The sequence below is a fragment of the Heliangelus exortis genome, chromosome 6 (assembly GCF_036169615.1).
Source record: "Heliangelus exortis chromosome 6, bHelExo1.hap1, whole genome shotgun sequence".
NCBI classification, from domain to species: Eukaryota; Metazoa; Chordata; class Aves; order Apodiformes; family Trochilidae; genus Heliangelus; species Heliangelus exortis.
This window is the reverse complement of record NC_092427.1, coordinates 23,634,884-23,660,101: the sequence shown is the minus strand read 5'-3', so window position 1 is coordinate 23,660,101 and position 25,218 is coordinate 23,634,884. Positions and strand designations below refer to the sequence as shown.

The 25,218-nt window shown below is 39.4% G+C and overlaps 1 protein-coding gene across 1 annotated transcript in view; it reads right to left on the bottom strand.

Annotated features, from left to right (window-relative positions):
- The window catches only part of ZNF385B (zinc finger protein 385B), a 161,428-nt gene extending 138,120 nt beyond the window's left edge, over positions 1-23,308 (bottom strand). The window contains exon 1 of the mRNA XM_071747208.1: positions 23,191-23,308. The gene's annotated coding sequence lies outside the window, so the exon portion shown is untranslated. The remainder of the gene's footprint in view (positions 1-23,190) is intronic.
- Positions 23,309-25,218: the final 1,910 nt, after the last annotated feature.

Sequence of the window (25,218 nt, the reverse complement as noted above, 5' to 3'; positions counted from 1 at the left end):
AAGGAATAACAGCTCCTCCACATTGTCCCCAGGCGGTCAATACTCATTCCAGTCTTGTTCAACACATTCATCAGTGATCTGGATGAGGTGACAGAGTGCATCCTCAGCAAGATTGCTGATGATAAAAGCTGGGAGGGGTGGCTGACACTCTGGAGGCCTGTGCTGCCATCCAGTGTGACATGGACAGGCTGGAGAGCTGGGCAGAGAAGAATCTGGTGAGATTTAACAAGAGCAAGTATAGGGTCCTGCCCTTAGGAAGAAAGAACCCCAAGCACCAATAAAGGTTAGGGTTGGACCTGCTGGAAAGCAGTTCTGAGGTGAAGGATGTGGGGCTCCTGATAGATATCCATGAGCCAGCAGTGTGCCCTTATTGCCAAGAAGGCCAAAAGAACCCTGGGCTACATAAAGCAGAGCGTGGCCAGTAGGTTGAGGGAGGTCACTCTGCCCCTCTACTCTGCCCTGGTGAGGCCACAGCTGGAATACTGCATCCAGTTCTGGGCTCCTTAATTCATGACAGACAGGGAACTGCTGAAGAGAGAGTCCAAAGGAGGACAACAAAAATGGTTGGGGATTGGTACATGTCTCCTATTAGGAAAGGCTGGGAGAGCTGGGACTGTAGACTGGAGAAGAGAAGGCTGAGGGGAGATTTTGTTAAATCTACAAGTATCTAAAGGGTGGGCACAAGGAAGATGGAGCCGGGCTCTTCTCAGGACTTCCAGTGACGGGATGAGGGGCAATGGGCACAAGCACAATGGGCACATAGGGAGTTCCATTTAAACATAAGAAAAAACTTCTTTACAATGAGTATAACAAGGCACTGGAACAGGCTGCCCAGAGATGTATCTTCTCTGGAGATATTAAAATCCCACCTGGATGCAGTCCTGTGTAATGTGATCCTGCTTTAGTGGGAGAATTGGACTAGGTGACATCTAAAGGTCCTTTCCAATTCTGATAATTCTGTGAAGGGAAAGCCAGAGGAGACAGTTTTCTTGTTCATACAGCATGTCTGACAATGCTAGGAGCTGAATAAAGCTGTACTGGTAATCACTGATTCAAGATAAAGTCTGGTAATGCTGCAAAAGAACTCCCAGACACAACAGCAAGAACTTTGAGGACTGTGTGAAAAGAATAGCTGGGCATGAAAAAAGAATAAGCTACATTCAGAAACAGTATGAAATTGACACATATTGGCTTGCTTGACAGCACTAAGAATTTTGAGGGAAAACCCTGCTCAAAAGGGCAAGCATGACCAGTGGCACTGGAAATCAAGCTAACATGCACCTAAAATGATGTCCCCATCCATAAGAGACTGTCAACATCCATATAAACTCCTGTTTCTGTTTTGGAACATAAAAAAATAGAGAGACACATTTCCTTATAATACAGAAGTCAAGTACTACAACGTATATTGTGTTATTAACAACATAAAATTTATGATTAAGAGAATGATCCAGCTGTTAGTGCCAGACCATAAGAACTGCCAAGCAGTTCACCTAGTTTGAATTCACCTGCAGGAACAGACCAAATTAAAACTGGTATTGCCTGGAATGTAACCCTTCACTTCCTGTTTTCCTTGTTTAAAGAAACCACTGTAAAGCATTTTTGTGCCCATTCTCAATGCAGAGGCCCCTGATGGATTGTAAAATAAAGCCTATTTCCTTCTCTAACTCCTCCTGCCTATCCACACACTTGCACAGATCTCTCCTAAGTTTGAGCTGCCTGTCACCTCTGTCTTTAAGTGACTGCTGCTTGCAAAATCCATTCTAAATATGCATCTCATTTCACATTAAAATACACATTTCCACTCAGAAATAATGAGGCCCCTTTTCACTGTTTTTCTTAACATTTCCCACCCTGATCCAGAGATAACACATGCATGTACTTCCATGTTGCAGAAACCCATTCTGCTCTCCCCTCAATTAAGAGCCTGTTGCACTGAATGCATTTACTCACACAAATTTGACAGACAAACCCTCATTTCTTGGCATGCAAGTCAGTGTATCCATAGTATGCAATCTAATTTGGGTTTGATTAACTTTAGATGTACTCCTAACCTTTAAATTTTAATATTAAGCTGAAAGGTAGTACTTCAAATTAGAATTCATGTGGGCTTTTGCTTGGTTTTCTTCCTTTTTATTATTCATTGTATAAAATCAGTATATTATTTGCATATCATACTTAAGAAGCAAAAATACTTGAAGAGATTCAGACAGTATGTTCCACCTATTACAAAATCTTGATACCAAAGAACCATTGGCAATTCCAACAGCACTAACTTGCACATTTTAAGTCCTGCACTCTCGTAGATACTCTGCACCAAGCATCCTGAAGGTATTGAGAAAAAGAATAATCAAATCAGCTATTTGAATCACTAAAGTGGATGCCATCTCATTAAACTGTTGCTTTATGCTCCTTTCAGCAGATACACAGACCATCTGATTGCAAATAAAACAACAGATACTTAGCACTTAGAGCCAGGGACAGAGAAGAGGAAGGGAAGTCACCTGTGGATATCCTGATGGTTTGCACTTCTGTTTGTGCAGCTCCCACCTGGGAGGATGTAAAATGGGAGCAGACAAGGGCCAAAAAATGTGCAGTTCCAGTCTTGCATCAAAAATCAAAAAACTATAGCATGTTCTTTTGCAAGTCATTTTACACCTTTGTTTTCAATTTGTCCCTATCCAAAGATTAAAGCTCTGCCAAAATAAGGGCCATTCAAGTTCACCATCAAAATGAAAAAACTATAGAACAGTCACCTTACTACTCATATTAGAGAGATGAACCAGAGACATACAATTCAGCTTTTGCTGATGACTGCACGAAGTGAGTTTATCCCAGTGTTAACTGAAGACCAACAGCAAGCTATACAAACTAATAAGCAGTGTCTTGCTTCGGACATTTACAAACATCAGAATGCTTATTCATGACAGTCCCACATATCATCTGCCATACCAGATGGTGACTGGTGGGATGCTGATTTTGTCCTAAGGCAGTTACCACCCACCAAGTTAGTATATGCAGGGCTAAACAAAAAAAGCATGTGCCATCTGCTGTCAAGTTTATAAGACTTTTTGAGCCCTACTAGGTTAGTTTATTTTAGACCAGACAGGTCAGGAGGCTATTGCTCTCTAAACACACAATAAAAGAACAGGAAGTTGCACTGCAACAAACATACAGGAAATCAAGAACAGGTTCCAATGTGCTGCCATGCCTACCCTGAACACCCTGAGCACAGCAAGGGATTCTCTCTGCCATCAGTGGAAAAAGGCACAAACAGCCCACAAGTTCTGAAGGAACCACAGGGAATCCAAGATCAAGAAGTGAGATAAAATTCTCCAGAATTTAGATTTTGTTGGTCTGAAGAAATTGTAGACATTTTCTTTCTTGCTGACAGGATGTTTTTTTTTCTGCCTCCTGTCTCTCTACTGCTATCATTTAGGCAGCCATTCATCTTAATTTCTTGCCCAGCCCCAGCTCTTTTCCTACCACCGTATGTTTATAGATTCTTCTCATCCTCATGTTCCTATGCTGTGATACTACATACACAGAGGAAAGTCAATTTAAAAGCAGAACAGTTGTGACATCTGCCTGCCTCACAAACCACTCAAGCTTCCTCTTGCTTCATTTGCTATATCCATTTATAGATGGTTAACAGAGAATACAGCAATTTTTCCAATCTGGGAATTAAGCACTCAAAGAACATAAAATAATTCTACCCATTCTTCTTAAATTTTCTAATAAAATCACTTTTTGTGAACCTCAAGAAGATCTAAAGCAAAAGAGAAAATAGAAAAACACTTTGACTTGTCCATTTTTCCAATCGTTGCTAAACCACCAGATACATGAAACCCTTTCAATGAGACAGGGAATTAACCCTTGCACAAGTATAAAGATTATATCACTGCACAGAAGCAGAAAAAAAAGCATTGCTTGCAATCACCCCTTAGGAAGAGGATTTTCAAAACACAGCTCAACTGCCTTTAAACCATTAATATCAGAGAAACAGAACACAAATGAGAGATCATAAAGGTCTGTACCGCACAGTATTGAGAGAGAGGGGTTGCAAAGGTCTCTGCAGAGGCCCCGGTGCTATAGCCATGGCTGCACTGGCAGAGCCTCCTGGAAGTCCAACTGCAGATGCTGAAGTAAAACACCTAAGGTGCATCACTTCCTCCAGCATTCATTCATACCACCAAGAGCAGAATCAGGGCAGAATAACAAAATACACCAGTCACCTTCAAATGACAGCTTAGCTCCTAAGAAAAAGTAGAGGCCACCTAAACCAAGAAAATCCGGAGGATTACATGCAAAGAGAAGGGTTTGTCATTCCTGTCCCACAACACAAGCAACCAGGGTTAATGAGAGGCACAAGGTAGCCTTTGTCTATGCTGCTGAACAAAAAGTTTCCTTACTCCTTTAAATGAGTGTTGATACAACCATCACTTGCTTTAAATAATCTCAGACCTCTTCCTCTGCTGCAGAGATTGCAAATGCCAATCTCCATCCTACTTCACATATCTGCAGATCACTTCTTTATTAAATGTCTATGCAAATATGAATGTAATTAAAATTCAATCCCTCGATGAAGTTTTTAACACAAAAAGATCTGACAAATAAAATTACACAAGTCACAGTCTCAAACTGCAATCTTGCACAGAGTACAATTCCGGCACCTCCTTAGGGATATAAATATTTTTCCACCTTTCATTTTACAGATATGAATCTGAAGTCTTCACAGAAATTCATGCATACTGCACCAATAAAAAGTAAAATGTCATTTTTTAAAGGGATAAACTCCTGATGAAGGCAGCCAAACTGAAAATTGGCCATTAATCCCCCCTGAATAAATATAACCCCAAGAAAGACGAAGTGCGAGCAGAATATTTTTTTTTGCACTTGAAAATGCTGAGGTGCACAACAAGAAGCTTTTACTTCCACATTTACAGCTGAAGTTATCCTTCAGCAGCCTATTTTACTCTCATGAGATATTTCTCTCAAGTCATTCACTTCTCAAAGCCTTCTGCAACTTGAAGATTGCAGTAGAGCTGACTTTTATGCCTTATTTTAGTAGCTCTCTCTCCTTTGTCAAAGCTGTCACATTCCTTGGAGACATTTGGTAGCTTTTCAACTTACTAAACATTTTATTGATTAATTAATGTCCCAGCTTCATAATGCAAAACATCTTTGTGATAAACTATTCCTCTACTAGATCCACAATTCAGTGCAGACCTTTCTCTCTCACACTATCTTACCCAGCTGACCTGTGCTCAAATTATACTTTGCCAAATAGCTGATAACAGTTTTTGCTAAAAGGCAGATTCAAACACACAAACTGCTTTGAAAGAATACTTAGACTGATTATGCCTCATGTGCTGACATCACAACCATGACATTTTGAAACAATGAACATTTGGAAAGCTTCACTGAAGAAAAACTGATTTATCAATCTTGCTTATGACACTTCACTCATCAGTTCAGGGCTGCCAGCTCTCAGAATTATATCTTGCAGTAAGTATTAGGCATCTTTTTTAAGCCTGGCTCATGCAGTCAAAAAAATCCCTAGAAACTCTAGTTTTTTTAAATATCCCTTTAATCCTTGCAGAGATGACTGAAAATATGAACCCTAAAGGCTCAAAATCGAGAAGGGAATTAAAACGACACAGATTTTGATTTTCTTCTTGGGCTTGACAAGATTTTTGAATTTTCAGAGCTGACAATATTTCTGGCAGCTAGGCAGGAGTACTGATGTTCTCTCATCCATGCACTTGATCAAGCCCTGTAGTGCTGCTATGCTTTATCACTGTAAGAAACCACAGACTTTTAAAAAAAAGTTCTCTTTCCCTGATCTATACAGTCCATAAATGCAACAAAAGGCAGGCACTTCCTCTTCTACCATGGTCCCATAACCTCCTGCTTATCTTAGCTTTTCTTTTCCAAGACTTAGGAAGTCTTCTCACAAATAAGCAATAATCTCGTTTCCCCAGCCAAAATGCTTCTCTGCACCCATCTCAGTCTGAACCCATCACTAGGAATAATCTTTCACTTTCCTGAATTCCAGGGTGGGATTCATCATTTGCAATTGCAACATTAATGTTTCCATATCCCTAAAAAGCAGGGAGCTTAGGCATCATGTTTAACAAAATACTTATAACCAATATGAAAATATTTTTTTTACTATTCATTTAATCATGTTTCATTAGGTATGCTAGGTTGTTAAATATAACAATTAAATAAATTGCAAGTACAAGTGAGATTTCCCAGCTATCATAATTCAGCTAATGTTAAATGGCCAATTCAATCAGTAGCCCAAACTGTCAATTAAATGTCATTTTATTGTTTTCAAATATTTATCAGTTCTTAGCTAGCACATGAACAAAGAAAACTCAATTCAATTGTCAGCAGAAACAGACTGTCATCTGGCACAGGAAGCCACATGGGAAAGAAACTGAAGTTCAGAAATCCCAAAAGATACCCTTGAAAATAATGAATATTAAGGATTTAGTTTCTAGAACAATTTCCAAATATATATATCTGCAGGTTTTCCAATTGCATTCTTTATTTACCCTTGGAAAATCCTGTTTTGTAGTCAAAGTTTTCTCTAGAAAATAGTCAGATTAGTAAAAATGCTATTTTCTGAAATTGTATCATCACTAAATAGCATCATGATTACCTTTTTCAGAACTGTCAAACAAGCATCACAAATGGAACAACTGAAAACTTAAGAATTCTGCATTTTACAGGGGCAACTTCCAACATTTTTGTTGTCGTTGTTTATTCGTGTTTAAGATTTCAAGACTTTCCCCCAAATTTAGAGCAGGAATCAAGACTGACACTGACAAGTGAGGTAGCAGCTTTTGTTTCCCAACACTTTTAACCAACGATGTCTTTAATTCAGAGACCATTTGTGAACTAGGCTGGATACTACAAATGTTTTTTCAATCCTGCCCATGTTTTGAACGGGGCGCATGGCTCAGGTGGCAGCTGTAGCTGTGCTAAAGATATTCAAAAATGTTTCAGGAAATGGGTCTGTATCCTAATCCTCACTCTCCCCCCTCTAGTATATGAAGAATTTCTGCTCTTTTTTTTCCTTATTTTAAGAAAACAAACAGACAAACAAAAAACCTAGAATAAAGAAGAAAAGCAATAGGCAGATATCAGCATCTTAAAGACTAACCTTGTAAATCAGTGCAACTACAGAGGCTATGACAGAACCTTCAGTCACAGCATAACACACAGTACTGATCAACCTGGAACTCTTGTCTTTTGAAGGTTTATATGAGATCATGACAAATTCCATGAGAAAGTCATGGGACTGTAAAAATTTTAATTTTTTTGAGTTTCTCATTTCATAGTTGTAGCCCTGCCTTACATTCCTACCACTGCAAATTTTCCTCAAGGAAACTGGAGAGTACAAAGAAGGGGAGAAATCTCATGTCCACTTTTGAGTTTGCCCTGCTTCATAAACTCCATGGACCAAAAAATTCACACAACTCATCACACCTCTAGTCTGTCAACAGCAGAAACAAAATTTAACAGATTACCCCATCTCTTATGCTATCTTAACTTTGGTAGAAAAAGTTCTTGCACAACACCTTGAGCAAGCATAACACCATGATTTTCTAATGCTGCTGCTGGGCCAAGCATTCATATACACTAGCACAGATTCTCTCATTTAATCATTCCCTGAAGCAGCAGTAAAACAGACATCCTGCTACCCAGATGCACTAAGCCAGTACACAAATAATTTTAACTCTCAAGATATCACCTGCAGGATAGTTACCACTTATTGGAAATCTGTTTTATCCAGCTTTGAGAAGAAAATTTCTCTGGAAGTAAGAAAAACTCTGGTATTTCAATAACCAAGCAGTATCTATTCCTTTTGTAAGAAAAGAAACTAAAATAGAAGAATTCACAGTGTCTTGGCTCCAAGAGCAAGTAGAGGTAGGTCACAAGTTTTTTGTGATGATTTTCTAAAGTCATTTCACTCTGCTCTAATGTAACTGCATTCAAGGTCTCCTTTCACTGTGCACTGAACAGTGTCCTCCCAGTTCTGCAGGGGTGTTCACCAATTACTTCTGCACCAGGTAAAGTTTTTCTAACTGCATCTTGAATTATACTACAAATTTGAAGAAGATCCATGCCTACTTACACTTGCTATAGCATCAGGTATGTTTACATCAAAAGGGAAAAAAACCTAATCACTAGTGACTCCATTTTTGCTCTCAGAACAATCTGTAGGGGTAGTACACAGGCTGATCTATTGCCTGGTCCTGCCATGAGAGCTTATCTAAATTGTCTGAATGAATCCTGAGTAACAGCAGAGGAATGGTTTATTAATGCACATTTTCTAGATATGAAAAACATTAAGCAAACCTGAAACTTTGCAAAGCTCTTATTGCAGCAATGACCAAAAAGGAAAAAACAAAACCAAAAAAACAAAAACCAAAAAAAATAGCTGCCAGTTATTCTCAGGATATCATAAGTTCATTATGTGATGCAACTTCCATTCTTAAAATACATACAGACCCTCTGAAATAAAGCACACTACACATATTCACAGAATTTATTATAGATAATAAGGATTTACTTGCCATTCTTGGGCATTAACATTAACAAGTATTCTGAAAACCAGCTCATGTCAAATACCAACTCAGTCTGCGTTTTGCTAGTTTGGTTGGCTTTTGTTTTTGTTTGTTTTCTTTTTGGTTTGGTTTCCTTTTGCTTTGTTTTGTTTGGATTTTCATTTGGGTTTTGGGGGGGGGGCTGGGTTTTTTTTAATACCTTAATGGACTTCATATTCTGTTGATAAAAGGCACGAACAAGGAAAGCATCAGCTGTTTTGCCTCAGCCAAATCACATTAATAATTTACCACAGCATACTGCAGAACACTGAAATAAAAACACTGCTATTTCTCCAATGTGCATAAAAATCATAGGGAATTTATTCAGTGAAAGCTATATTTGATATAGGCTTAATGAATTATATTTCAGATGTATTCCTGTGCAAGAGAAATGGTTGGGAACAAATAAATCAGTGCCCTAAAACTCTGTCAGAGAGTGAACTCATTTGGAAACTACAGCTGTTGCGCTTTAGAGATTTGGATTAAAATCCATCATTATCTTTCAGTTAATACTCTTTCATGGACCAATCAGCAGTCATATGGTGTTTACCAACCCCGGTCACTTAACCCACTTGAATGGCCTTTGTGCTATAATTTGTACTTCAATACAATCAGATTACTTCTAATCTAAATGATTTGCATCCTTTATGGGACAGATAAACGCTAATCCCACAGTTCCTAAAACATAGCAAGCCTAAACAGTGCCTGTACAGCATCCACTGTTTTCTGTTTTAAGAGAATATTTCATTCAGGTTGAGAGATACTTGATCCGATCACACTGACCCTGCCTTTTAGATAGTCATAGCAAATTGCTTACATAGACAAAGCTGAAAGATTTATCAGTAAACTCCACTACTCAAATATACAAAATCAGCAGCATTTAGTCAATATATTAATACTTAGAAAACACTTCTTGATAAAATTATTTCATGAGAAAAAAATATTATTTTGAAGTAGGCTAAGCAAGCAGAAACATTTTAAACTCCTTGCTGAACAAGGAGTTACACATGGGAACAACCCACAGTCCCCTGTTTTCAATTTTTAGTCTTACTTCTTCGGAATGATTTTCCAAGGATTCAAACATTTTAAAAGTGTCCTCAGTCATTCCCGTTCTTCAGTTAATCTTGGATGACACTTAGACTCATACTGTAGTGCAATTTCTTCCAACATCTAATTACATTTAACAGTAATACGCTTAGGCTCTGATCTCACAAATGCTTCTGCACAGGTGGATCAGTGAGCATGCGACAATCACCCTAGGAAAAGAGGGACACAGAGATGCAAGGATATTTGTATGACTGGAGCCAGGTAAATCAGTGTATCTGTATCTTGAAAAATAGCAGTAAGGAACAAGAACCATTGGATAGTTAAGAAATAACCTCATGGTGACAGCATGTGTACAGACACCTTCATACATAGAAGTATTACTGATTCTATTTGATTATATTCACATTCTCCAAGAAACATATTTCTTTCCCAGGAGAATTTGTAACTAAAATTTCAACTCCCCACAAAACATACCATGTTGTAAAATAAAACAGGTATCTCAAGTTAACCCAGGATGAGATTACTCAGCCCTGGATAAAACATTCCCAAAGAAAAATTCAGATGCTGAGTGATCCTAATTGCATCTGTAGCTATTACTTTATGCAAATCTAAACAAATTTACTTACAATACCTCAGCAGAGTGCTTGTATTTAATATTAATTAAACTCTTTCCTAGTGGATGACCTAAACTAGAAAGCAAAAGTCGGTTTCCTTACCATATTCTCATTCACATGCAGAGCTGCTCTCAGCAGGTGACCTCAGTCTACCTTGTAACAATAGGCAAGATACACAAAGAAAATCAGAAACCACCACCATTGAGGATATTCTATTTTGCAACTGAGATACAAGCCTGACACACAAATTTTTAAAAAGCCTCCATCCAGATTTGAGAAGAGTGAGGCAGATCAACTTATATAGCAGCACATAGGGCAGGAAGGAGATTGCTGAATGGAATTTGCCATTCTGGCACCAAGAATTTCCAGGATTATTCAGAGAATGGCACATATGCTCCTTACTCCACTATGGAAACAACTCTTTTAATGTTCCTCATACTTGGAGCAGGATCCCTACTACATACTACAAACCAGCCTCCTTAAAAGATCTAGCAGAAATTACAGCTTGTTTGACATTTCCCAGAAGTTGTAACAATCTCAAAAATGCTGGGAAAACTTTCATAATTCACTTGTAGAATTAAAAGCTAACACATCTCCAAATATAGATTCTAAGAGGACTGATCTACCATCCCAAGAGCAGTAATCATTGCTTTTCACTAATTTCTCAAGCTCTGCCACAACTTCAGAAGGTTAGGGTTTTCCTAGAATACTGTATATCTGTTATCTTCAGATAAAGTGCAAACTGCAATTGTAAAATGGGAAGTCACAGTTTCTGTTCCATTGACACTTAAAAGAATGACAGGAATCCAATGTCCAGAAGCTGAAGATAAAGATACAGCAATGATCTCCACAGCCCACTCACACAATTAGATGCACTGCCCGTGCTTGGAGGACAATGTGAAGAGCTTTTTCCCAGATATCTGAAAATTCATGGATTGGCTGTGCTGAAGACTGTTTGCTCCAAAAGAGGTTGTGAAATCCACAAACAGTGAACAAATATTTATGAATGAGAAAGTGATCAGAAATTTGAAGAACGAACGGCTGGCTATACAGAGGGCATTACATTGCTCTCTTTAAACACCAAAATATACATCAGAAACCACATTTCCCCATCAAGGACATAGGTAACGGTCTTCACTCACAAACAGCAAAGGTACCACACAGTACCTTAGCAGAAGGTGATAATTCTAAAAACAGAAACTATGAAACTGCACAGCAAAATTAAAAGGACCTCTCATTCTACTCCTGTATTTCAGATATCCCCCCAGTCTGCCCAAACAGATACCAAATTATTTCTGCAGATAAAAACCAGGCTGAAGTCAGCTCACTTCTGCCAATAACTCCGTTTTTTCCCCTTATCAGGCCAGGATAAACACTTAACACTTAGATCACTTAAACTATTAGAATCCAGAATTAACTAAACTGAGGATTACAGTATCATAGTTGAGACTATCAGAAACATTATGTCAAAGATTTATTTCATAGAATCATAGGATGCCAAGGATCTCAAGGATCAGCTTGTTCAACCCTTCTAATATTACTGTTCATAAAGATGTCCCAGCATCCTGTCAAGCTGAGAAGTAAAACTTTCCAAATTGGGTGAATCCACCAATTCCCCTGAGAGACCATTCCACTTTCTGACTGATCTCATAGTGAAAATTTTCCCTCTTTAGTCCAATCAGAATCTCCCCAGGAGCAGCTTGTGCCCACTGCCCCTTGTCTTGTCCATTTGACTCCTGGTAAAGAGGGAGTCTCCAACTTCTTGGTAGCCACTTTTGAAGTACTGGAACATTGTAATAAAGTCCCCCATCTTCTCTCATCAAGGCTGAACAAACCCAATTTTCTCAGCCTCTCCTCATATGGCAGGTTCTCTAGGCCTCTGATCATCCTCATTGCTCTTCTTTGGACCCTCTCCAGCCTCCCTGCATCCTTTTTGTACAGCATGGACCAAAACTGAAGGCAATTCTGCCTGTGCAGTCTGACAAGCACCAAGCAGAGCAGTATGATGACTTCTTTATCTCTGCTGGTGATGCTCTTGTTGATGCAGCCCAGCATCCTGTTGGCTTTTTTGCTGCTGCAGCACAATTTATTTGTAAAGACAAATGTTCTGTAAGAAACAGAAACATAACTAGAGAAACTTCAGGTGTAATACCAGACTACAGAGGTGAAAAAGCTACAAAGTAGCCACTTGAAAAAACACTCCCCAAAATCCCTTAGCTTACAAAAACAATTGGCCTGCTAAGGGTTTTCCATCCCGTTACTGGAATTACGTAATGCTGGAATACTATTTCTCTAGTATCAAGAAAAAGTTAAAACTAGATTCTAAATAGGACGAAACAGCAGCATCTTCCTTCCTCACTCCAATGAACTTTATGTGACAAAGAACAAACACACAAACCACAGCAACAGACTTTTAGGTCCTTGCCATAATAAATGAGAAGATGCTTACAGCTGCTTTCTTCACTTCCAGCCCTGGTCACCTAGCTAGGGGAAACTATTAACAACGAAAGGTGTGAACTCATTCTAGCTTTCCACTTCATTAAGTCATATATCATTTTTACATGGGAATCATGGTGCTATAAATCATGTGCGACAGAATGAGAGCTAATTAAAGGGTCAGCTAATCATATAAATTTGCATTACTGCATAGCAGAGAACTTTAAAATTGGCCATATTTGGTATAAAATAATGTCAAGTGTTAAAAGACATTTCAAGCAGGTATGTATTTTCTTCTAAGAGATGGGTATTATTATCTAAAAGACAGATAGTTAATTTGCTGGCGTGGAAGCCCCATGAAACCCTGAGTCAGCCTTTTTTGTTTGGTTGGGGGTTTTTGTTGGTTTTATTTGTTTTAAATAAGACACTTAACTCTGCCTTGCACAGTGTTGCATGTGGTCTTTGAACTTAGTCAATTTTTTTCCAATGAGAAGGAATTCCTATGCTTCTAAGAGAGAAATTCACAACCCAAGAAATCTCACTGTGGTAAAGCATTAATCAAATGCACATAAATCAAACAGTAAAACTTAAGTGTGAGGACTTGAGGCTATTTACAGGATTTTTTTGCTAATAAGGTATGGTTTACTTGAGAAAAACCAATCTATTTCCTGATACCAGATTTCTCAGTCAATAAAATTACATGGTAAAATATCCTTTTCAAAAGTTCAGAGATAAATCTGATCTGATATATATATATAATTATATACAGTATATATAATACATATGTAAATCTATTTTTGTGTGTGTATATATATATATATAAAATACAGCCCAACAGGACTTTTAAGTATGAATAACACTGCTGTGACAGCTGGAGCTGAAACCTGTTATACCAAGGCCATATAAAAATACAGCATGAGGATGATCCTCTAGAATGCCAAGAACTTTTTCTCTAAAGGATTTTTAGAGAGAAATGGATGTTTTATTTTTATTCCTCCACCTTTTCAGTAAAGTATAATTATAGTTAGTAAAGAAATGCATTAAATACAAAAAAAATCTTAGATACTTTATTATGTTTATACATTAAAAAAAAAAATCAGTCTCAATAGTGTGCAATACAGGGAACAGTCAAGTGATTATATGGCAGTTTTATAACACTCCAGTTTCATAACATGGAAGAACAAATGTTTCTGCACTCTAAATGGATACACAGGCTTGACAACTAAGCTTTAAAATTAAAGAATATTATTTTATTCTACTGAAGTGAAAAAAAATTATGTGAAAAGTTTTTAATAATACTTTTATTTTGGACTTGACTGAATGGAAAAAGGGCTTAAATACATTTTTATTAAAAATAGGGCAGCACATAACTGAAGATTCACATTTTCCTGAGGTATTACAGGTACCTCAGCGAGTCAGTGGCCACTTTTGCAATTTGTAAAGCTGTGCTGCAGTCAGGAAGAGGGTCAGCAATCAGCAGGTCAAATTCTAAAGCTCATTGAGCCAATGCAGAAGAAATCAGAAAAGCCAAGAATTACAACTACTGAAGGAAATGCCAAAGACCAAGTCATTAAGGTGCCTGAGGGGACAACAACGAGGCAGGTGTGGAGGACAATCAGGAGCAGCAGGGACAAGCAGCCAGTCAGCCCATGAAGCTTTTCCATGATCAAACCTAAAGGATCCCAAGAAATCTCAAGAAAGATTTTCATCTTCAAGCTAGCCTACCAACTCTAAGCATTTGGCAGTACTCTGAAAAGTAAATTAAACTCCCTATGGCTTCCCAACGCCCTTGGAAAACAGTAAAATACAAGTCCTACTAACAAGCATTTTAGAGAGACGTTGAGAGTGCTTTAAAAAAAAATCACTAATGCCTAAGTGAAAAAATGTAAGTTGAAACGATCTTTTTAAACAAAATTAAAAACTTTAATGTCCAATGCCAGCTACTTCATTCTTATAACTAATTTTAAAATACAGGGGTTTTTTGCAACAAGTTATTGACATGAAAGGAATTTGAAGGTTCTCATACAACGGAAGAAGCAGCATGAAAGTAGCAACACAACAATAAGTCAAAGGAACATGTTTTTTAAAAAAAAGTCAAAAATAATCAGAAAAATTCAAAACTTTGATGCAGTGTCACTAGATTTCTATCTAAGTAAAGACAAAAGCCACTCTACAGAAAACCATCATGTTGACGTTACAACCACACTATTTGGTAGTAGTGTTCAAAAGCAAATCTGCCAAGACCCCTGTGCTCAGTATGAGACATGCTTCTGACCCCTAATCCCCATGACAGTCCCCATATTTATCACAACATAGAACAGCCTCTGATCAGCTGTGAACATCACACCAGACAGGAAGCACAAACCCCACATGCCCCTGTGGGCCACAGGCTCATTGCAGCCTTTCTATATCATGTCATCTGGGATTTAATGCCAGCACATTTTTTTAATGCTTTTTTTAAAAACATTTACCAAATCAGATTAGTATAAATCTTTTTCTCTGAACGAGAAGGACTTTTTTCCTGTTCTTCCTCAAGATCTAGGTGTCCAGTTTACAGATGGAGAAGAAAACTAAAATCCTTTCTTATAAAACTACAATGTAGAAACTCAATCAATATTATAACTTACAGTTAAGAAAACAAGGTGAAAAGCTTGAAAACTACAAAAAACAAGGGAGGTCCATGAGGTCTGAGGGCACTTCTACCCTTCTCCAGCACTTTTGAACTGCAACAACAGCCACCAAGCTATATGCAGAAATATAATGCAAACTCAGTGAAAGAGTTAAAACCAGGCATTACAGCACTCCTGTTCTGTCTGCCTCTTATTTTCTCCTCCCCATTCTATTTGAGCTACATGATGAATTGTAATTATGAAGGGGACAATTGAGATTCACATATGGCATTGCAAAATAGTTACCAATATAATCAAATATTTACATAATTTCTGTCAACATTTGTTGTTACTGATCACCAATGCAACCTTCTTTGATGCTTGCCAAAGTTGGTAAAGCTCCATTGTCTGGAATCTATTAAATGATTTTTGTAGCATTCTTAAGTTTGCGAGACTAAAAATCCACATGCCAAGCAGAACTTGACTTGAAATGTTTTCTCAGACTTGTTTGAAAGAGAAAGAAATGACAGTGTAGGCAGCTCTTGCCCAGCCTTTCAGGAATTACAAGATCATGTTGTCCCTTTCCTCGCGGATTGAAGGTGAATTGAGACAATCAACAAAATTCACAGGAAGAGCTACCTCCTGAAAAAAAACACCTAATTTCCTGTAGAAGTTAAAAGAAAAGCAGAAGACCGCAAGAGAAAACAATTTTCTCAAGGTTAAGGCACTCGAGTGCTGCAGTGTAAGACCTCTGTAGCCTGGGTTGTACCACAGAACTGCTAGCACTGCTTGGCAAGTTGCTTAAATCAGTCCTTCCACAATCACTACTTGCACATGATTTTCTGGGAGCCAGACTGGATGACTGTAAGCTGTACTATAGAGAAGTGCTGAATGTTCATGCTGTCATATAAGGAAGCAGAAGCCCTGCACTGAACACATGCTCCATCATCCCAAGTGTTGATGTACCAGTCCCCACAACTCAAAACGGAGCATCTTGTATTGCTCATCTCTTGCTGTGCTTAAGCTCCCCCCACTTGTCAGGAGAGGGCCATTAATTTATGCCATTGGAGTGTTGCAAAGATAAATATTTTATTTTTTTTTACTGCTTAAGAGGCACACAGCTACTATAGACTGAGCACCACTGAAAAGCCCACGTTCTCAGAATAATGGTTGAATGACAAGCCACCATCACCAGAGCCAGGGAGAGTCATTTGTCAGTAAGCAAGCACAACTGATCCTGTGCACAAAGCCTGGTCATAGTCCCAAAAAAGAAAGGAAAAATTACTTGTGATTATACACAGCTCAAATAAAGTTGGCATGTCCTAATTTTCCAATAGTTAACTTTGCAACTTTTAAGTTATCCTAATGCTGCTTGGTGTCTATTACATGGGTATTCTTGTTTCTCTGATTAAGAAGAGACTGAGTAAAGCATCAAGCATGGTATTGACTGTGTACAGGGCCCACAATCTACCAAATAGGCAGCTGTCTGGCATAGACTGCACCTGCATTGCAGATAACAAACTGCAGAAATAGACAAAGGCAGAATTGCCTTCCGAAAAGCTTTGACACTGATATATAAGGGGTTTTCTTATGGGTTTTCTTAACTAACAACATTCTTTAAATAATCTCATTTAAAATAAAGAGGAACTGCATCTAGGCACTTACACACATTTGCGGTTTCAAGTCAAAGATTTCCCCATCCAGTTATTATCAGGTGGCAAAAAGAAAGACTGCAATTTTCAGGCAATCACGCAAGGATAGAAACTAGGTACTCCTTAGCATTTCCATTATAAAGTCCCACTAGAAGGTTCCCATACCTACTTTGGAATTTCTGCCACACAAGGCAGAGTAAGACCTTCAAGAATGTTTATTTAATGACTTACCCAAACTCATCTTCTCTTGGATGTATCTTGATAATGAGTCTCTATGCTCAAAACATTTTTCCCTGGCTTACAAAAACAAGCCCACTTTTTAAAGCTTAAAATCATGATAGATACAAATAAACACTGTAAAGTATATGCCAAGTTATATAAAAATCACATTATACTTTTTTCTAACTGTTCCCATTTTGAAACATACTATACTAATGCTGCCTATCACATCACTGATTCTTAAACTAATTTATCTTTGAAATTGTATCAAATCATAATAGAACTAAGAACACCTGATAGTCTACTTTATTTAAGTGGGTTATACTGAGAAGTGTCAAATTAAAACTCACCATTATGAGCTGTTAAAGTCTCCTACCATATATTTAACTTTCTGGTACCTGCACAAGTGAGAACGGTGGGACCTATAGTCATATACACTTCTGCTATAAATTCATTATATCTTACAAGTTTAGTAATGCTGAGCAGTGCTAAGGATTCTCTAAGTGGCATTCTTTGCTGGGACTCAGTACCACAGCAGCCACCATTAAGTAAATCAATTATTAACCACTTGGCCTGAGAAGACTGGTTGTAGAATAGTAGCATTTTTTCTGCCACGAAACACCAAAAGCCTCACAAACCTTGAAAAATCACGACATTAAAAAAAAAAAAAAAAAAAAAAAAGGATGTTTTAACATCACACCATAATCCAAGCTTCAGTTCCATTAATTTTACTTTGCTCTTGTGACCATAACCCTATCATTTCAGTCCATCAGCACCTGTAATAAGCAGTTACATAGTCCTACCTTACACAACTTATCTTAGTCTTGGAAGTACCACCATCCCTCTCACATAAATGCAATTGGGTGAATGCCATCCTCTTACCACAAAGTCGGTTGTCTTTGAGCTTTGTGGTTTGTTTGCAAAAGAAGACTTTGAGATATCTCTCATAGTATTCAGTAAGGGACAAGATCCCCCTTTTTCACATGCAGAACAAAAGACTTAGTTGCAAGTGTACCCCAAGTCCTTCATACTTTCAGCACTGGTATGTCTGCTCCAAAGAGTCTGATAATAGAAAGGCAACAGTAATGAAATGCTGTCTAGTACCTGCCAAAATCACAGCATTTTACCAATACAGCGATCTTGTCATCTTATCACACAGCAAAATCACCAGGTCTAGAAAATTGTGACTCAAGATGCATAATTATGCAGATCCTGCAAATGGCCACAGAAGAATATGCATTTCACCTGTCTGTAAACTTAAGCCTATTTATGCAGTCTCTGTGCAAGGCAGACTCACATTTTCTAACCTGTGAGACACTGAAACAGAGAATACTATGCAACTGGAAAGAATGTAGATACATAAAGTGGGGGAAAAAGGACTGTAGGTGCCTAAAGCTTCTACTTGGACTCATGTTTAGCTAGCCCTCTCACTTTAATTCCTTATTATAAATGTGAAACACCAAAAATGTCGTTAAGAAAGTGTGATTGGATAATTTTACTGAAAAAATTAATGTTTTCATGATAGCCCAATTTGCTCATATCCAAATGACCATCAATAATGTGAAGAGGACAGTTCTGCCTAGCTGTGTGTTAGCACCACCTCTCATTACAAGGTCAGTTTGGTTGTTCAGCTGCAGCAAACTGGTAAGGTACCAATATTAGAATCATAGAATCATAGAATTGGCTGGGTTGGAAGGGACCTCAGAGATCATCAAGTCCAACCCTTGACCCACCGCTGTGGTTGCTAGACCATGGCACTGAGTGCCACATCCAGTCTCTTTCTAAATATCTCCAGGGACAGAGAATCCACTACTTCACTGGGCAGCCCATTCCAATGCTTGATCACCCTCTCTGTAAAGAAATTCTTTCTAATGTCCAACCTAAACCTCCCCCGGCACAACCTGAGACCTCTTGTGCCCTCTTGTCTTGCTGAGAGTTGCCTGGGAAAAGAGACCAACCCCCACCTGGCTACACCCTCCTTTCAGGGAGTTGTAGAGAGTGATGAGGTCTCCTCTGAGCCTCCTCTTCTCCAGGCTGAACAGCCCCAGCTCCCTCAGCCTCTTCTCATAGGATCTGTGCTGGAGTCCCTTCACCAGCCCAGTTGCCCTCCTTTGGACCTGCTCCAGGACCTCGATATCCTTCCTGAACTGAGGGGCCCAGAACTGGACACAGGACTCGAGGTGTGGCCTCACCAGTGCTGAGTATATTGATAAGCAAAGGACTGGAACTGCACTGATATAGTTAGATTGGTTACAAGGCTTCTATTTCTACAAGCCTTGACAGCTCAGGTTCTCTAATGAATTTTTAACATGTCAATTAATTTGCTTTTAGAAAGCAATTCCAGCTTTAGCTGATACATAAGAAAAATCACAGCTGCATGCAAAATGTACAATGTATGTGTTAGAATTCTATGTTTTATGTTTGAGAAATTCAAAAGAATTATTGCAGACTATCTTGATAAGTACATTTATCTGGAAAGGAAACACAGTAAAATTGCCAAAGTTAATGGGCATGATTCATCACTTTTGGAAATACTAGTTCAACTTCATGAAGTGTGATGTATTGCAGAGCATAAGGAAAAAAAAAAAAAAAAAAAAGCCCTTTTTGGCAAAGACAGGGGCCTCCTGTCATTAAAAGCTACATTGTACAAAAAAGAATTACTGAGTATTTTGTTTCTTGCACCAGCATACGATTGATACCATAGATTAAGTAATGCTAACATAATAACATATGCCTCCACTGAGTGTAATGGTATTCAAATACTAGCTACTGCTTTGCAGCACTTCCTCTAACAACAAAGAATGATGTCAAATGAGCGTCCTGTGCAGATACAATTTTTGTCATTATTCCCATTTGCTATGTTCATGACAATTAAAAACCAAAAAAAAACCCAGATAAATTTTATGAAATACATTTTTAAAAATCCTTGCAACACAAAATAAGAATATTTTAGATGTTTTGGTTTTTTACAAAAAAAACCCATTTTTAAATTATAAAAACCATAAACTTACTATAGTAAGATTACCCATGCTCTGTGAAACTAGAAATATTTTACTTTTGACAAGAACATATAAATTTTGTATTGTCAGCAAAATAACAACAGAAAATAGCCCTTCAACCAATATTTCAACTGCATTTGTAAAGTGAGGCAAGAAGATATATCTAGAGAGATATTAGCACACAGGACAGTGATGTTCCTGTAATTCCCTCAACTCTCTGTCCTCAACTTGAGTATAAAAGATGCAAATACAGTCTATAGATTTATTAAAGATTTCCCTTTGTTAGCTGGGATATTACAGCATTTAACAGCATTTAGCAGTCTTAAATGCTGTAATATCCCAGTTAACAAAGGGAAATCATTGCTGCATCAAAGGTAACAGAGGATCCCACCTGATAAGATACTCATTCTTCTACCTTGCTGACTAACAGACTAAGTGCTACAATTTACAGAATGAAATACAAAAGTTACAGGGCTAAAATATTTAACTGCTACAAGCTGACGTTCAAAGAATTTCAATGGTTTCAGAGCATATAAGGAAGTGATAGGAGAATTTCAGAAAGCAAGCTGTTCAGACTGCAAATTCATCCTTTCTTCCCATTAACTACAGGTGACCTAAGCTTTGTAGTGTATTCCAGTACCCTAGAGAGAACTTCGCACTGCAGTTGCTCTGTTCCATCCCAACACAGCCTGACAAATGCTTCAGGATTTGAGACTACCACAGTGGTACCATATGTTCATTTCTGAAATAACACTAATGCCTCATTTCATAAACTCTCAAACTCTTGGAGCAAATCTTCTCAAACCACAGTCCCTTGTGATAACCTGAATTGCAAAGACTGCAACAACAGTTACGGATCTCTTAAGGTTTATGTAGCAATCCACACTACTTCTTTGAAATCCTAGGACCAGCAGAGCTAATTAACAAGCCTACATTCCCACAAAAGATTATCTTCCACTAGGCTTTTTCCTGCTTTTATACTTCCCTATCCCTGAGCAACTGTAATTGAGGAGGAAGATATCCTCGTAGATATCCCCAACTTAACTGGAAAAATCTAAAAGAGAAAGAAAAAGATGCAGACAGTTGAGCACAGCTGGTTAAGAGAGAGAGAGATTCTGGTGTGAGCACATTCACCCATGGTGAGAGAGCAAGTGTGTGGTACAGATGGAGCACAGGGGAAACAGGCAGCTTCCACTAGTGTGGAAAGAGGCAAGATGGCACAGTCTCTTGATGTCAGCTAGTTTTTGTTAAAACTTTTCAATTTACAAAGCATATAATTCATTGCAGAAAAACAAACAAACAAACAAAAGAAAACTTGGCAACTTAGTGAGGGATAGCAAGCAAGAGGATTATTTTCTTTCTTAACAGTTCTTCAAACAAAAGTAATTTATCTGATTTCATAAGTCCCAGTTCTTCTTCTACCTTCAGGGTTCACACTATCACATCAATGCTTGCTCACTGGAAAAAGTCAGAAGTACAGAAAACCCAGAAAGAAGTCCATAACACAGAGGAACACCTTATCAACCAAAAAGAAAAAAACCTCATCCATCTCTCCAAGCAGTTTACTGACTTGAAAATGAGAAGCATTATAACGCATTCAAATCCACCTAGCAGCAGCACTGGACTGTGCAAAAACACACCTTTTTCTCCTTTTTGGAACTGAAGTAACAGAGCAGGGGGCAACTGCATCCACTGAGCAAAACACGGCTATGAGAGGGAAAAGGTTCAAAGAGCACGTCCCCCTGTATTCACCAGTCTGGGCAACTCACCAGTGTCCAACTATTACTTCTCATTCTGGACCTGCAGTAGCCATCCTTCATTCACATCTATTGCAATCACACAGTAGCATTCCTATCAGCTTAAGGTTTTTACACTAGCTTTTCACATTATATTTCATTCAGATAAGAATACTTACAGGTTTCTGAATGTAACATGACTTGTTTTGCACATTGTTTTTGTACTTTGTGAAGGACATCACTGAAGTAGTAGTAAAGAGAATGGTAAATGCAGCTACCATTTCTTTCCTCCTATAAGTAGCGGTTAGCTGCAGTTAAAAGTTCACATTGAAGATTTATTTAAACTGGAGTGCTCACAGTTCCACCATTCTCTAACTTTTCCCTTTACAGACTTTTCAGTTCAAGCTTAACAATAAAGACCTACTGCCCAGAACATTTAAAATGAATGAAGAGTTCCCTAGTTTGTCAAAAATTAACAGGAAAAAAAAAAACCAAAAAAAACATTCCATGGCTGTCCTCACAGACAACATAAAACATAGCCTTGTACCCACCTTTCCCTAATATGCTTTGAAACGTAGTGCCACCAGGACTTAAAAGTTTAACATTTTAAGCATGCCACCACCTCCCAGAGGCTTGTGATGAATAAGCTTGCAAAGCCAAGCACTTACACTTATTACGAGTAATTAGCTCATCAAGGATGACTCCTTCACTTAGGTTAATTCCACCTGTGCTGAAGAAATTTGTCTTTCCCGAAGTCGTCATGATTTGCAAAACACGAAAGCCGAGCTCTAGCTCATGCAACTATTATTTTTAAAAGACATTCACAGTATGCAAGGAAAACAGAGCTCCTCTTCGCTTGGAAGCCCAGGACAGAAGCCCCACACCTTTCCGAGGTGAGGAAAAATGTTACGCAAAGCTCACGCACTGCTGAAGACCCTGACCTATTTAGAGACGCGCCTCAGCTTTGCTGGAGCCAAGCAGCTGCGGGTACAGCCACTCCGCCGGGGCAGGCGGAGACCCCGAGGGAACCCGCACCGCCGCCTCCTGCGGGCTCCGCTCCCCCGGCGCCGCACCCGCAGAGTCGGCAAAGTTTGCCCGGCGGCGCGGAGCGGGTGGGCTCGTCCGAGGGCTCCGGGATGGGCATCCCCGGAGCGCAGAGCGCTCGCCTCAACTCCTCCTCACCCTCCACCGCGCCGTGACATTGAGCAAGGTCCCCGCCGGCACCTGCCGAGCCCCGGGGCACCTCCCGCTCCTTACCTCGGCTGCCGGCGAGAGGCAGCGATGGAGGCAGCGCGGCGCCGGCGGGCGCGGCAGCCCCGCTCACGTCCGGATGGAGACGAGCGCGTCCCAACTCCGCCGGACCGCGGCGGCCCCCCTGCTACAGCCGCCGCCCCGGCGCATGCGTCCGCCCGGCCCCGGCAGCCCCCCCGGTCCCGGCCCCGCCTCAGCGGGCTCAGGTGGGGTGTGAGCCCGGGGGTCGTCCGCGAGGGCGGGGTCTGCGCGCTCGCGGAGGCAGCGGGAAAGCTGCCGGCACCTGTGGATGCGGCCCCGCGGCGGGCCTGAGGGGCAGCCGGCGGCAGCGCGGCGAGATGAGGGGCTGAGGGGCTGTGTCCTCGCCGCTGTCTGGGTGGCTCCGCTGGGTGCTGAACCGCCCCAAGGCGTGAACGCTGCCGCCGGGTCTCTGCCGCCGCTCCCGGGGCGGGCACGGTGCCCATCCCGGCGCTGCCGCACAGCGAGGACCCGGGAGTTCGGAGGGGGGACAAAACCAGGTGCTGTTGGAAGCAGTCTCCTCAAAGACGACGTGTTTATTTATGCCGGGCGAACGCAGAGGTTACTGTTACCTCAGATTCCTCTGGGACTCGTAGTGCCTGAAGCACCACAGCCGTGTGCCATGTCCCAGAAGCAACAGCTTAAAACCAAACCAAAACAAAAACCAACAAGCACAACAACCAGCTGGAACACCGTGCCCCCTGCTTTTCTTCCCCCACCCTGTAGTTTCTGATCATCAGGGGTTTCTCTCCGTTTCCTGAAGTGAAAAAAAGCTGCTAGTGAGGCTCCCACAGCTTTGGCTTTGTCAGCCCACCTGGGAGCCATGCAAAACACTGAGCATTATTATTAAGTTCTGTTTTGTAAATTGTACAAATCGTATCCTAAATATAATCATTAGAGTAGAAAACATCAGGTTTTGTGAGTATACTTAATAGAAAAATAGTAATAGCATAAATGATAAACATTAAAATCAACACCAACTTAAGTATAAACATTTTTGTAGTATCAGCTTTAATAATTTGAATATTTCTGTAGATCATGGAGCAAATGGGAGAAATGCTGCAGTAGGTAATTTGCTGTTCCTCTACAGAAAGAAAAACAGGAACATACAACACTGGAGAAAACCTTTCTGTATTTTAGTTTCAGCTTTGGGAGAAAAGCAGTAATATTTATTAGCATTAAGAATTGCATCATACCTTGTTTACAGTTTCATGTTCAATAAGTTCTTTTATAATTCAGGACAGGAAATTTTCAGAGTTTGAATTAATCATCCCATGAAAGCAATTGAATATGGCCCTTCTAGTGCTTTACCTACAAAAATTTGTTGCTCAGAAGAATCTGAACTCTAAACCATCCCTACGTGTTTTAGAAAGATTTGATGAAGCCTCCTCCAGAGAGAATGAGAAGCTGAAAAAAGAACACTCTTCTTTGTTTCCCAGAAATTCTGTGTTTTTCTGAATCTATACTGGCAGAATAAATGTCACAGTAGAAATATTCACCTACTGAAACTGGGTGCATTGAACTGATGGTAAAGAAGCTACAGTCTCCAAAGTATGCTCAGTTATCTCAAAATATCTATCAGGACTGGAAAAAAACAGCATATTTCTCTGCATATCCAACTATGGAGTCCTATTGTAAAAAACTGAAGATATTATGTCCATGCAGTATTACTTTTCTATGTAAGCAGCTGTTGTAGTTGCCATAGAGATGCTCTTCAACCTCAAATCAAAAGGTGGCCTACAATGACCATGCATCATATTTGCTGTTAAGATGAATATGTTGGAGAATCCCCATGAATACTACAACATTCCTCAGAATAAATACATTTCTGTTCATTCAGCTTATTATTTTAAAAATGGTATTTCAGTGAATGCTAACCATCAACCTCCAGCAGAGATGTAATGGCTGATGGGTAATTGTATAGGATGCTGAACACTTTGTGTGAAAATGTATCTTGTATCTATCTCTGAAAGAACTGTTCTCACCAGAAGCAGCAACATTTCAGCTGTAATTATA